We start from the raw sequence: 12,694 nt of genomic DNA on the forward strand, positions 1-12,694 counted from the left end.
TCTTTTATGGTGCAATGAGGCAAAAACCCATTTTGTAGATGAAGAAAGTGAAGCACTGATTGGTGAAATAGTCAGTATGCAGCTAGGATTTAAAGTCAAGTCTCCCTCTGACAGACTGTCTGGGGCTGTTTAGTGTCCCTGGCCTCAGCAGATAAGTTTGTTACCTGCGGCCTGGGAATTTCTGTAGATCCTGTGCTTCCTGTGCTCTGTGGAGTTAGAGCCTCAGTGCTTTCCTGTCTCCTGTGTGAGAATGAAGCCTACATGGATGGAAAGTATGTCTTGTACACTATGGTTTCCCCAGAGCCTAGTACTATACCTGGTACCTAGCAGACACTCAATAAATACTTTATAAATGAATTAATTATACCTTTTAAAATGTTGGCTTCATAGTTACTTATCTCAGCATTTTAAGTATTTTATTATTTCCACATATAACTGTGCCACTTCAAACTTCAAAAGAATAACTTGGGACTATATGATAGGATTATAGGAGAAAGGAACTATAGAAACCTAAACAAGATTTTTAAATTATGTTTAAGATTATCATCTACCATGTTTCATCTAAAGAAATCTCATGCCTTTGGCATTCTCCCAGATGTATTCCCAGTGAAGACAGTGTTAAGAGTATACTATGATGTTTAAAATGTAGAGTGTCTGAGATATGGAGAGGCCACTTTCCAAACTCCTCAGAGTTGGATAGTGACAGAACAGAACAGGAAAGGCAGCGTGTGTGGTGGCTAGAGCCTAGAGTTTGGGGGCTAATAGATTTGGTTGAAATCCTGGCTCTCTTCCTCCTACTGCTAGTGTGACCTCAGTTATTAAGCTCCTCTGTGCCTCAGTTTCACCAGCTCTACCTAACAGAATCTATCCCATATGATTGTTGATAAGGTGCGTTAACATATGTAAAGCCATTAGAACACCATATCTGGCACATAAACATGCTTATTATTACTTTTACCTAGAAGATGTAACAAAAGAGCTCATTAACTTCAGTAATGTAGCAGTTGTGTGACCTCAAGATGGTTTCTTAAGCTGAGCCTGTTTATTCATCTCTAAAATATATATGATTAATTCATACCTTGAAGCAAAATTGGGAGTCCTTTATAATTTTATTTCTATAAAGTTATAAATGAGAAGCCTACCTTTTAGGAGGTGCTAAATAAGCAGCAGGTATTATTAGTAAAGATGAACTTCTCAGCTAGCTGAGAAGAACTTATGGAAGCTCAAAAGTCAGATTCAGTCACTACACACAGGGATATAGCCAGGCTGAAGCTCAGGTCTGAGGGGAAGATGCAGAATAGGCCGGGTAGTCAAGCACACAGTGGAATAAAGCTACAAAAAGGGAATGTGTAAATGAGAAGGGCAGAAACTCTCAAACTGACCCCTCTCTAAACTACTCCCCTAAAGCACTAACAGTAGACAAGAGCTAAGGAAGAGAATCCTGCAAAGCAGACTGAAAGAAGAGATAAGAGGAAAACCAAGGACATATGGTAGCAACTGAATAGGAAAGAAGAAAGGGGTTGAAGAGAAAGGACTTATCCTAGTCAAGGTGGTTAACACCCAAGAAGTTAGGAGGATAAATCCTGATGAGCATCCGTCCACTGGAGAACACCTACCAATCAGGACTGGCTACATAATTTGCAGGGCTCACTGCAAAATGAATATGCAAGCAAGCCAGGGGCAGCAAAGTCTATCTCCTTTCCATGACCCAACACGTGTTGGACCAGGAATCCCCAAAGAAATGCATTCTCCATGTGAGGATGAGCTGTGTACCTAGATGGGGGTTTGCAAAAGGCCCCTGACATATCATCCCACCCTCCACCCCAACTGATCTTGGTGCTGCCTGCAGGAGGAGAATAGCTGACATCTTACCCTCCCCCATCCTCCCACCCCCATGCTCATGGCCAGGTGACCACTGTGTTGGAGGGCAACAGCAAATGCAGGCCCTCTTCTCCAAAACAACCAACCTAATTGCCCTCTGGGGCAGAGTGACCTCAGTCTCTGTGCAGGATGATGGAGCCAGCTAATGAGAACACCTCTCAGGAAGACAGAAAGACTGAAAGGCAACCTCACGCAAGAGTTGAAGCTCCAAGTCCCCAAAGGATACATACAAAGCACCCATTCAAAGGCAAAACTATTAAGAATTTCAACATAGCCACCACAGATCGTCAAGTTTCAAATCTGGGTGCCATGTGCAACCTGCCCTGGTCTCACACCCAAGAGGCCTGCCCACAATTGGGAGGTGGCTGTCAAAGTATTAGGTAGTCATTGAAGAGGGAGCAAGAAGTACTAAGTTAGCATAGTTGACTGGTTTAAAGAAAGTTTGCTAGGAAGAAGATGTCAGAGCAGTAGGAAGAAAATAAATTTTTAGATTAAGGAGGCAGGATGGGAAAGGACCCAAAACTCAGGTCAGGGGTTGGCTTCAGTTACAAAGGCAGGGGTCATTATGTCTAAGTGGAAATAGAGAGGGCCTTGAGAGTTGCAGGAGAGGAAGACGGGAACAGAACCAACAACATTTATCTCTGATCAAGACACTCAAATACGACCAACACTGAAGTACTGGCAGTCAAAAAATAGCATTAAAGAAAAGCATCAGTGGAGAAGGTGGTCCCCGACATGACTATCTAATATACTCACTTGGACCAAAGTCCCACAGAGATTTGGCCTGATTTAATTGGTCAATTAAGAACATTATGTCCATGACAGATTTTATTTCTGCTGATTTGCTTTCCTCGACGTTCTATTCATAAAAGCAGTTTTAATCTTTTCCCAATAAATTTCCCTGCACATAACAGTACCACCTGCCAACTTTTGAATGCAGTTTTTATTTTAATGGGGTAGACACTTTTTCTATGCCCTAACTTTAAATTGAACACTGTTTACTGCTTTGTTTAGAGGCAGCAAATTATAGTGGAGACTGGGTACACTGGGAAATCAAATGTCAGCTACTAAATGATCACAAGTTTCTTTTAAATGTTACCACTTGTCTTAATGGAATAACTGGAGAGTCAATATAATGGGACAATCCCTAAATTCCATCGTTCTGCTCCAATAAACATAAAACTCTGACAGTGACAGCACTCCTCTGACACTTTGCATGCAGTCACAGGAAATACTGCTTATTGATGCTACTACTTAAGAACCTTGGAAAGAAAGAATACGTCAGTGCTTCTGTCTGTCTGTCTCTCTCTCTCTCTCACTCTTTCCACCTCTCCCTCTCCCCTCTTTTTCTCTCCTGTGCTCTCTGTCTTTGCTCTCTTCTTTCTTGTTTTGTTTTTCTTACTCTTTCTCTGACAGTCTGAAGGTTCAGTGCAGTTTAGCAAACCCAAAATTTATCACTATTTTGAGTCGTCCCTTAGTTTGTCCTCTAAGATCACTTAAATTTAAAAAATAAATTTTTTCAATGTGAATAGAAACAAAGGTAATTATTTGTACAAGCAAGTAGTCACTTAGTAGTCATAATAACAAAGTATTTGTAAAAGCTGGTTCCTTTGTCTCAAACAGTGAAAACGTAACAGGTTCTTGTTTGATAATCTTTTTTCCTTTTATAGTTTAGATCTCCTTTTCTTCAAAATGCATGGTACATTAGTACATCAAAATTTTAGATAATTTTTTGAATCCTCAATTTTTGAAAACCTCACAATGGTTAACCCTCAAAATCTATGAAAATGTGGAGTTGCTCTTCATTCCCAGTCCTGAATTAGCATCTACAACCTAAATATACAAATCCATTCAGAGTCCCTCTTTTCCTATAATTTAGTTAACTTTTTAGAGACAAAAAAACAATCTGTTGACACTAGAATTTTCATTCCTGAGAAATTCTCATATATATATGTATATACATTTTGCATATATATTCAAGTTCTTTTTCAGATAATGACTTGATTTGTATAAGGAGGGAAGACAAAACTGTGAATAAATATAAATATTATTTTTTCAAGCTCTAAAAGTAATACCCACTGAACTCTGTATTTATCCATACTTCTGCCTGCCCCACTTATACAAATAAAAATCCTGAAAAATTACTATCTTAAAATGTTTGCACAATGTTGGGTATATGTGTCTATGCATATACACAATATCACATGTGTACATATATACACATATTTATGCATATTAGGTATATATATATACAAATGTAGATAGAGAATAGAATAGAGATATAGTTAGGTCTCCATAATGATTAATAAAGCTATAAAACCAGGAGGCCTTGGTGGCTCAGTGGTTGAGTGTCTGCCTTTGGCTCAAGTCATGTTCCCAGAATCCTGGGATCGAGTCCCACTTCGGGGTCCCTGTGGGGAGCCTGCTTCTCCCTCTGCCTATGTCTCTGCCTCTCTTTCTGTGTCTCTCATGAATAAATAAACTCTTAAAAAATATAAAGCTATAAAGCCAAGTGCATTTAAAGGGAAAATTGAATTAAGCAGTACTACTAATATATAGGAATTTCCTGAATGCCTATGGTGTGTTACCAGTATGGAAGTATACTGGAACTATCTTGTAATTTATGTTGATGTTGCTTTTCTCATTGCTGCTTTTGAAAAGCCCATATAAACCCTGATTTCTCCGTACATATTTCACCTATGAGAACAGAAGAGTTTTCCAAATTGCAAATTTTCCATATATGCACTAATTTCTTCCTAAAGGCCCAATTTACTAGTAATTCAGTATTAACATTGGAACGGACATGAAAAAGCATAGCTGGAGCAAAACAATGACCATACCTTACTTAGCCAGTTAAATCCTCAGCAGCAATAAAGATAACACAGAACTCAAAAACAGAAAAATCTTCAATCAGCACTGGGAATAAAAAAATGAAAGAGGCAAAGTGGTTTAAAATAACCTCATAACTGAAAAACCAGAAATCTAAAGACTTCCGCCTTACTCTCTTCTTCATTTTCTCAATTCTGCCCTACCAAAAGCTAAATAAACTTAATTTCATACCTAAGTTTCCTCTTAGATTATTGTTTTTGAATCTAGGTGAATTCAAATGAATGCCAATTATATATCCAAGACTGACTCTTATTCAAAGGAGGGAAAAGCGATCAGCCAATGCTGCAATTGCACTTTCATGCTGAAGTTGTACATCCAAGTAACTGCTATTTGCAATAGCTACAGAAAAGCCTATTTTCTTGATTACAGCTGTTAGTAAATGAAAACTTATTTACACTTCACAAATATGTTAGGAGTTTCACAAGTCTTAAATTTCAGAGAATAATCAAATTATCCATTTACTAATTAGCATTTGAAAAGCTATTTGCATTTGCTTGCTACTGACAAATATTTAGTTATACAAATATATAGTTATTACATATACAACAGGAAAATTTAAATATCTAAATTTCTATATGCATAGTTGTCTCTATAGTTAATCTAGAATTTATGACTCCAACATAGACTCACAAAAATATTCATGTATCCACTGATTGTCACTGGAGGTTATAGCCTAACACAGGCAATATAGACAAATATACTAAGAAATTAAAATACATCAGAAACAAAAAGTGCTATGAAGAAAATTAACATGAAGACATATGAGAACAGCTGGATGGTTAATTTAGCTGTATGGCAAACAGAACTTCACCTAACCTCACTGAAGATGTAGAAGGATATGACTAATCAACTGCCAAGATTGATGTCAGAGGCAACCACAGAAGGTACTGCTAAAGAATTACATAAAACAGAACATCAGGATGACTTATAATGTAAATACTAACAATGTAAATACTAGCATGAATTGAATATCTGCCAACCAACTGTAGGATAATGTATAACGACTATAGCTTGAGTAAGAAGAGCTGAAAATCATTACTGTTTTGTAGCCACTTGCTGGCTATCTGTATGCACTCAGGATAATTTGTTCCTACACCACAACAAAATCAGTTAATTCTCCATTTATGAATTGGCATGTTCATTTGAGTCTTGAATTCTTCCTTTTTTTCCCCCTCTCAACAGGAGGTTAAGGAAGGTCTCTTGAAGAGCTGACATATAATATGATATCTGAAAATCATGCAGATGATAACCAAAACTCAGGAGATCATTTCAGAGAGAGAAGAGTCAGTTGAAAACAATTACTGTGAAAAATAATAACCGTCATCAATGAAATGATATCTCCTTTATCTTTGACTTTTGACTGCAATATTTTGTGTATTTAGTGTTGAAGGAGAATAATTCAGGCTGATGAAAGTAAGGCATTCTTTTTTTAAATTTCCCACAGCAGTCCACATAACTTATTCATAAAGAAAGCTTTCCTTGCGTAACTCTGGATTTTACGGTAAAATAGTTTGTCATACCACATAATGACCTCCTCTTTGGTTCTGATTGAGTTAACTTTTCTTAAGCGCCCATGCATAATGAAATAAAATATGTATAATAATACACATAATACATATATAAAACATACAATACAGATACAGATAAATAATACAATACATAATGTAATAACTATCTTCATATCCTCATAGTATAGCACAAGACCTTGCCCATAAAATATGTTCAGTAAGTGTATATTGAATAAATAGGTTAATTAATGACTGATTTCTGTGAGCAAAGTCTCCCAGTGTTTTTTTTTCCACATTCTAGAGCAATCCCACAATACGCAAGACAAGGATATTTGAAAATTAAGATCTCTAAACTGTGTCCATTATGATGGGTAAAATGCACAGACATGAGTACCAATAGTTCTAAAAGAAAGCTAATCATAGGGATGGGCAACTGGGTGATGGGCATTAAAGAAGTCAAGTGATATAATGAACGCTGGGTGTTATATGCAACTGATGAATCACTGAGTTCTACCTCTGAAACTGATAACACACTATACATTAACTGAGTTTAAATAAAATTTTCAAAACTAAAATTTTAAAAAAAAGAAAGCTAATCATTCAAATCACCCTAAGAGCTTATTTTTTGTAATATCAGGAGACCCTGATTCAATAGATCTGATATGGGGTCACAGAAGTGGTATTATCAAGTTTAATAACCACAATTCTATGTGGTATGAATGCAGGGCCACTGAGAGGACCTCTTAGCGTGAATAGCTCCTCAAAGATTCCTCATTTCCAGATAATCTACCATTTGAGGCAGTCTCCTCTTTAAAGTGCAACATGTAAGTCTAAGAGAAGGATGTATATTAAATCATTAAAAACTTCATATGTGCTAAAGATATAGAGAGAGGGAGAGAGAGGTTCTAGAGCTTTGTTCTGTAAGGCAGTTCAGTTATTTGGTAAGAGTTTGATCTTTAAAAAAAAAGAGTTTGATCTTCTTGATACTTGCCTTTAAAGTTTTTTAAGGTAGGTGCAGAGCAGTATTTAGTCTAGGATTAATTTTTCCTCACTACTTAGGCAATGCTCTTCTGAATATTCCACCCTATGCACCATGAGATATAGTTTTCCACTCTGGCTGGTGGTAACATAATCTCTTCCCAGCTTTTTGTGATCTCTGTATACTGCTCCTTTTTGGACAATTCTTTCCCCAACCTCAGATAGTTTCTTCACATGCTGAAGACATGCAGGATGCCATCTATGAATCACTGGAGCTCTCTCTCTGCAATGCTCTTCATTCTCCAGTATTAGCACCTGAGAATTCTAGTTACCCTGGGCTTCCCTTAACTTCCGTATTTGTCTCCTCAACTCAAAAAGACAGTTGTACTCCACCTGGTTCTCTACTTCTGCAGAGCAGCCTAGAAGCCCTGAAAAGCAGAAAGGCAGAAAGCTGGGGTAACTGTAGAAGTCACCACATTTGTTTCCCTTCTTTTAGGAACCACTGTCCTTCCTTGCTTGATAGCCAACTGTTGTTTCATATATTTCATTGAGCTTTTTAGTTCTTTCAGTTCTTTAAATTGGTTCTGTTGCTGCATCTTGGCTAGATACAGAAGTTTGTGATTTTTTTTTCAATATTCCACTTTGGCAGAGTGGTGGGGGACAGTATTAGAGGTTTCCACTTGGCTTTACTTAATATGATAGCTTGATCACCACCAACCCCAGGTGGACTCAATGTAAGGTTTTCTTCAACTGCCAAATATGTCAATCCCAGTTGAACATTCAAGTATGGAGTAATGACCACAGTGAGGTCACAGACCCAAAGGACCCACTGTAGATTAGATATTGTTAAGAACCCTATTATTTCGGGATCCCTGGGTGGTGCAGCGGTTTAGCGCCTGCCTTTGGCCCAGGGCGCAATCCTGGAGACCTGGGATCAAATCCCACGTGGGGCTCCCGGTGCATGGAGCCTGCTTCTCCCTCTGCCTGTGTCTCTGCCTCTCTCTCTCTCTCTCTCTCTCTCTCTAGAAAAAGAAAAAAAAAAAAAGAACCCTATTATTTCCTTCCTCCCTGCCCCTCACCTTTTCACCTCCCTAATAGGTGAGCCATGGTGACATTTTAAAGCCTCCTGTATTCAACAGCCCTAGAAATGTCTGGGTATTCCCCTTCCTCACTGTATAATCATCTGAGAAAATAACCATATGAACCTTTTGGGAAGAAGTGGGAAAATCATTATAGTATATATCTCATAATGTTGCAGGTTCTACATCCCAGAGACTGACCACCTCTACAGTCAATGGGTATTGGGTCTAAATATTGTCTCTTGTCTGTAAACATTGCAAGACCATGTAATTTTATTGAGCTGACCATTCTTGGCTTCCTGTTCTTGCTTTCTTTCATTTGTTTACTTCATTTTTATTTATTTTTGACCAATAAAAATTGTAGGTGTTAAAAAACTTAATATGAATTACTTTAGTAGATTATTTTAAAGAGCTCAAGGGGTACCTGGGTGGCTCAGAGGTTGAGCGTCTGCCTTTGGTTCAGGTCATAATCCCAATGTCCTGGGATCGAATCCTGCATTGGGTCTCCCCACGGAGAGCCTGCTTCTCTCTCTGCCTATGTCTCTCCGTTTCTGTGTGTGTCTCTCTCTCATGAATAAATTTTTAAAATCTTAAAAAAAAAAAAGAAGGATCTCGGGAAAACTGGAGGGGTGACAAAAGGCTGCAAAGGAAACCCAGAAAGAATAAAAGGAAAGCACAAACAAATGCAGACAAGAAAACAATTTACCAGAATCCAGGATAGCCCTCAATTTTTTCTCTTTGATGTTTAAGCTAAATAATGAAAATCTAAAGAGAATAGAATGACCAAACCAGTGGAGATTGCTGATTTGGTCTATCTTACCATACTCAAATATTCATTCATGCATCAGGTACTATCTACAAATTGACCAAAGCATAGCAGAGGGTGAGTGAAGCTGTAAATGTTGATAATCCTGTTTCATCAAAATGACCGAATTTCATTTACCATGCTCATTTAGAGAAGAATGCCATCTCAAAGCTGAATCAGTCACACTAAGAAGAAGCTAATGTTCATTCAGACTGAGAAGATACCTGAAGAAAGATTGATAAATGCTGCTTTATTAGGATTCTCTTTAAAATTCATTTCTTCTTCATCAGTGATTCACTGCTTTTTTTTTTTTATCCTGATTCTTAGGTCATCTCAATAAGCATTTGAAGAACTTTCACTGAGTAATAAAAGGAAATAATGTCTGAAACCACTTCTCTTAAATCATTGTTGATGCTTGAAATTGTACTGAAGCAGTTCTCTTTAGCCTCCCTACCTTGTAAAGAAGGTATTTCATACTGAACAAACAACAATGCAAGACCATGTAATTTTATTGAGCTGACCATTCTTGGCTTCCTGTTCTTGCTTTCTTTCATTTGTTCATTTAATTTTTATTTATTTAATTTTATTTATTTTATATAAATTTTATTTATTTGTTCAAAAATAAAGAAATCATTGTTGATGCTTGAAATTGTACTGAAGCAGTTCTCTTTAGCCTCCCTACTTTGTAAAGAAAGTATTTCATACTGATGCAATAAAATCACAAGGGACACTTTAAATTTTGTGTACCTCAGTTTCCCATTCCCTTTCTGCAAACTGGTAATAAAAATATATTCTACTTAATAATTGTTTTTATACTCAGACGGTGAAGGCAACTTAGAGAATACCTAATTCAGTCCTTCTATTTTGCAGATAAGTAATGTAAATTCATGAAAAATGTAATTTTGCAGGTAAATAATGAAGTCGAATTCATAAAATGAATTGTCCAAGGTCACATACCAAGTTGGAGGCAGAGTAAAGGTGATATTAATGGCAAAGCCATACTCAATTCAAGATACTTTCTTATCTCTAGAATTAAATTTATATATTTTAAGCCATTTACTGCATACTAATAACTGCAAAGCAATACTGAGAACAGAGCCATATTTTAACAGAGCAGTGAGGCGAGTGATTGCATTCAGTTTCAAGGTAATGGCTTTTGTTTTTACTAAATGATGATAGGACTTGCATGTTAGAAAATAGAAGAGCAGTTAAAAAATATGTTTATCAAATTAATTGCCAATATATACATATGGCATAACAGTTTTGGTGGTGGTATATTTTTAGTTTGAATGGCAATTGTCTAAGCTGTGTTTTGGTGTACTTTTATTTTCAAAGGCCCTATTTTTAAGAAATTATGTTTATGATAGAACTTCATATTAGTTTTAGCCATAAAGTTCTTCAGATTTCAAAAAGATTTGATAGCTCACTGAAATTTTTATCACACTTCAAAATAGATGTTATGACAATCCACTTGATACAGTACAGAATATCCATGGGCTGAGTAATAGGCACAAACTTAGGTAAAGGCTATAGACATTTAAGAGATTTGGCATCATTCATTTAAAGATGTGCTAATGCTCTCACCATGAAGGAAGCTGCACTTTACGAAATTATAAAATGATTTCCCATGAGTCGTGCTAGCTCATCTGCCGTAAGTAGAAGCAGCACTTATGATATGTTTTAAAGTTTTCTTCTTGTGTCAGTGTTCCCAATTGCTTAAGTCATGAAGCCCATTACATTCCTTCTTAGATGAAGGTCAAAGCAAGTATAGAGGGATGCCTTGGTGGTTCAGCAGTTGAGTGTCTGCTTTTGGCTCAGGGTGTGATCCTGGAGTCCTGGGATCCAGTCCTGAGATGGAGTCCTGCATGGGGATTGAGTCCTGCGTCAGGACTGAGTTCTGCATCAAGCTCCCCAAGGGGAGTCTGTTACATCTCCCTCTGCCTATGTCTCTGCCTCTCTCTATATCTCTCATGAATAAATGAATAAAATCTTAAAAAAAGAAAAAGGCAGGTATAGAAAAAATGAGGAAGGACTTTTTTCCAAAATGATAAATTCCTGGTTTGATTTTCTTTTTGAAGATTTAGAGACATGTGTTGCAGGAGAGACACATAGAGAGAGGCAGAGACAGCAACAGAGGGAGAAGCAGGCTCCCCACGGGGAGCCCGATACAGACTTGATCCCAGGACCTCAGGATCATGCCCTGAGCCAAAGGCAGATGCTCAACCACTGAGGCACCCAGGTGTCCCAAATGCCTGGGCTTTTAAAACCAATTCTAAAAGTAATGCTTGAATTACCTGTTATACGAAGCGAATTTAACCTCATGCAGGATTTAATCCAGCTTCAGCCTGTTTGCAAGGAGAACTCAAAGGATGAGTTATACCTCAGAGCTGTCCCAAAAAAGGCAAGGGGTCTGAAGTAAAATGAGAGCTCTAATAAACATATAAAATTAAAGATAATAATTATGTGCTTTCTTCAGCAATACATATGCAAAAATTGGAACAATACAGAGAAAACTAGCACAGCCTCTGCACAAGGATGACATGCAAATAAAGATTATGAATTTTGGCCTTTGCCAGTCTTTTTACCCACACCTATATCCTTCGGAGTTCCAGATGGACTACTTATCCGTACTGTTTCAGATACATTGGCCTAGCCAGTAGAAGCCCTGGAAACTGGTATAATTTCAAATCAGCCATCAGGTAGTCAGATGGACTCCTGAGCAAATGATCCATTATTGCCTCGGATTTGTTAGCTTTGGAACAACCTTAAAACCAGTGGCACTCTCCCTTCTAAAGACGGAGTTCAAAGTCCCATTTCCTTCATCACTCAGTGTTAAGACCAAAATACAGGAGGTCCTCAGTGCTAACAGAAAGGCTTTAGGGATGTTAAAAGTTCTTACTTCTTTGTAAACAGCCTACATTTAGAGATTCCTTTTATGATCTTTTCTTTAGGATTGCTTAGTGCTCTCATTTTCTAGTCTCCCTTCTCCCATGCATCTGGAGCAGTAGGATGAGTTAGTGCTTTCTACAACCAAGGAGGAAGATCCTCACTTTTAGAAGGCTAAAAACATGGATCAGAATGAGGAAAGAGGATATGAAGTGAATACCTTAGGCTAATTATCCTAGGCTTCATGGAATACTATCCATAGGAATGATATTAAGAAAAGTCAGTGAAGGTAAGCTACTCTTTCAAGAAAGTCAGAGAAACAAGGGCTGGAGATGAGACAGGTAAATTAAAATGTAAAGGATCAAAGTATAGAATTGTTCTACTCTGCTTTATTCCTAAAGTAAAGATTACTCAAATGAGTTAATTTGCTGAGAGGGAAAAATTAGTAAGAACAGACAGTTGGAAGGTAGAAAATACCTTCAGGAGTGTAACTGACAACTTCCTAGAAGAGCCTATATGGGAATAGACCAAAAGTATAGATAAAGAAGTCAACCTTAAAATGGAAGAATCTTTCTTCTTCTAAGCCTAGGGATAAAAAGGGAAACTAATGGGCCCCTGGGTGGCTCAGTCAGTTGAGCATCTGACTCTTGATTTTGGCTCAGGTCATG

General features: G+C 37.5%; 1 long non-coding RNA gene and 1 pseudogene across 1 annotated transcript in view; one reads left to right on the plus strand and one right to left on the minus strand.

Moving 5' to 3' along the window:
- Positions 1 to 12,694, minus strand: part of LOC140597710 (uncharacterized) — a 235,507-nt gene that overhangs the window by 127,106 nt on the left and 95,707 nt on the right. The gene's annotated exons all lie outside the window — the stretch shown is intronic.
- LOC112926440 (U6 spliceosomal RNA) lies at positions 11,606 to 11,705 on the plus strand (annotated as a pseudogene).

The sequence above is a fragment of the Vulpes vulpes genome, chromosome 1 (assembly GCF_048418805.1).
Source record: "Vulpes vulpes isolate BD-2025 chromosome 1, VulVul3, whole genome shotgun sequence".
Taxonomy (NCBI): domain Eukaryota; kingdom Metazoa; phylum Chordata; class Mammalia; order Carnivora; family Canidae; genus Vulpes; species Vulpes vulpes.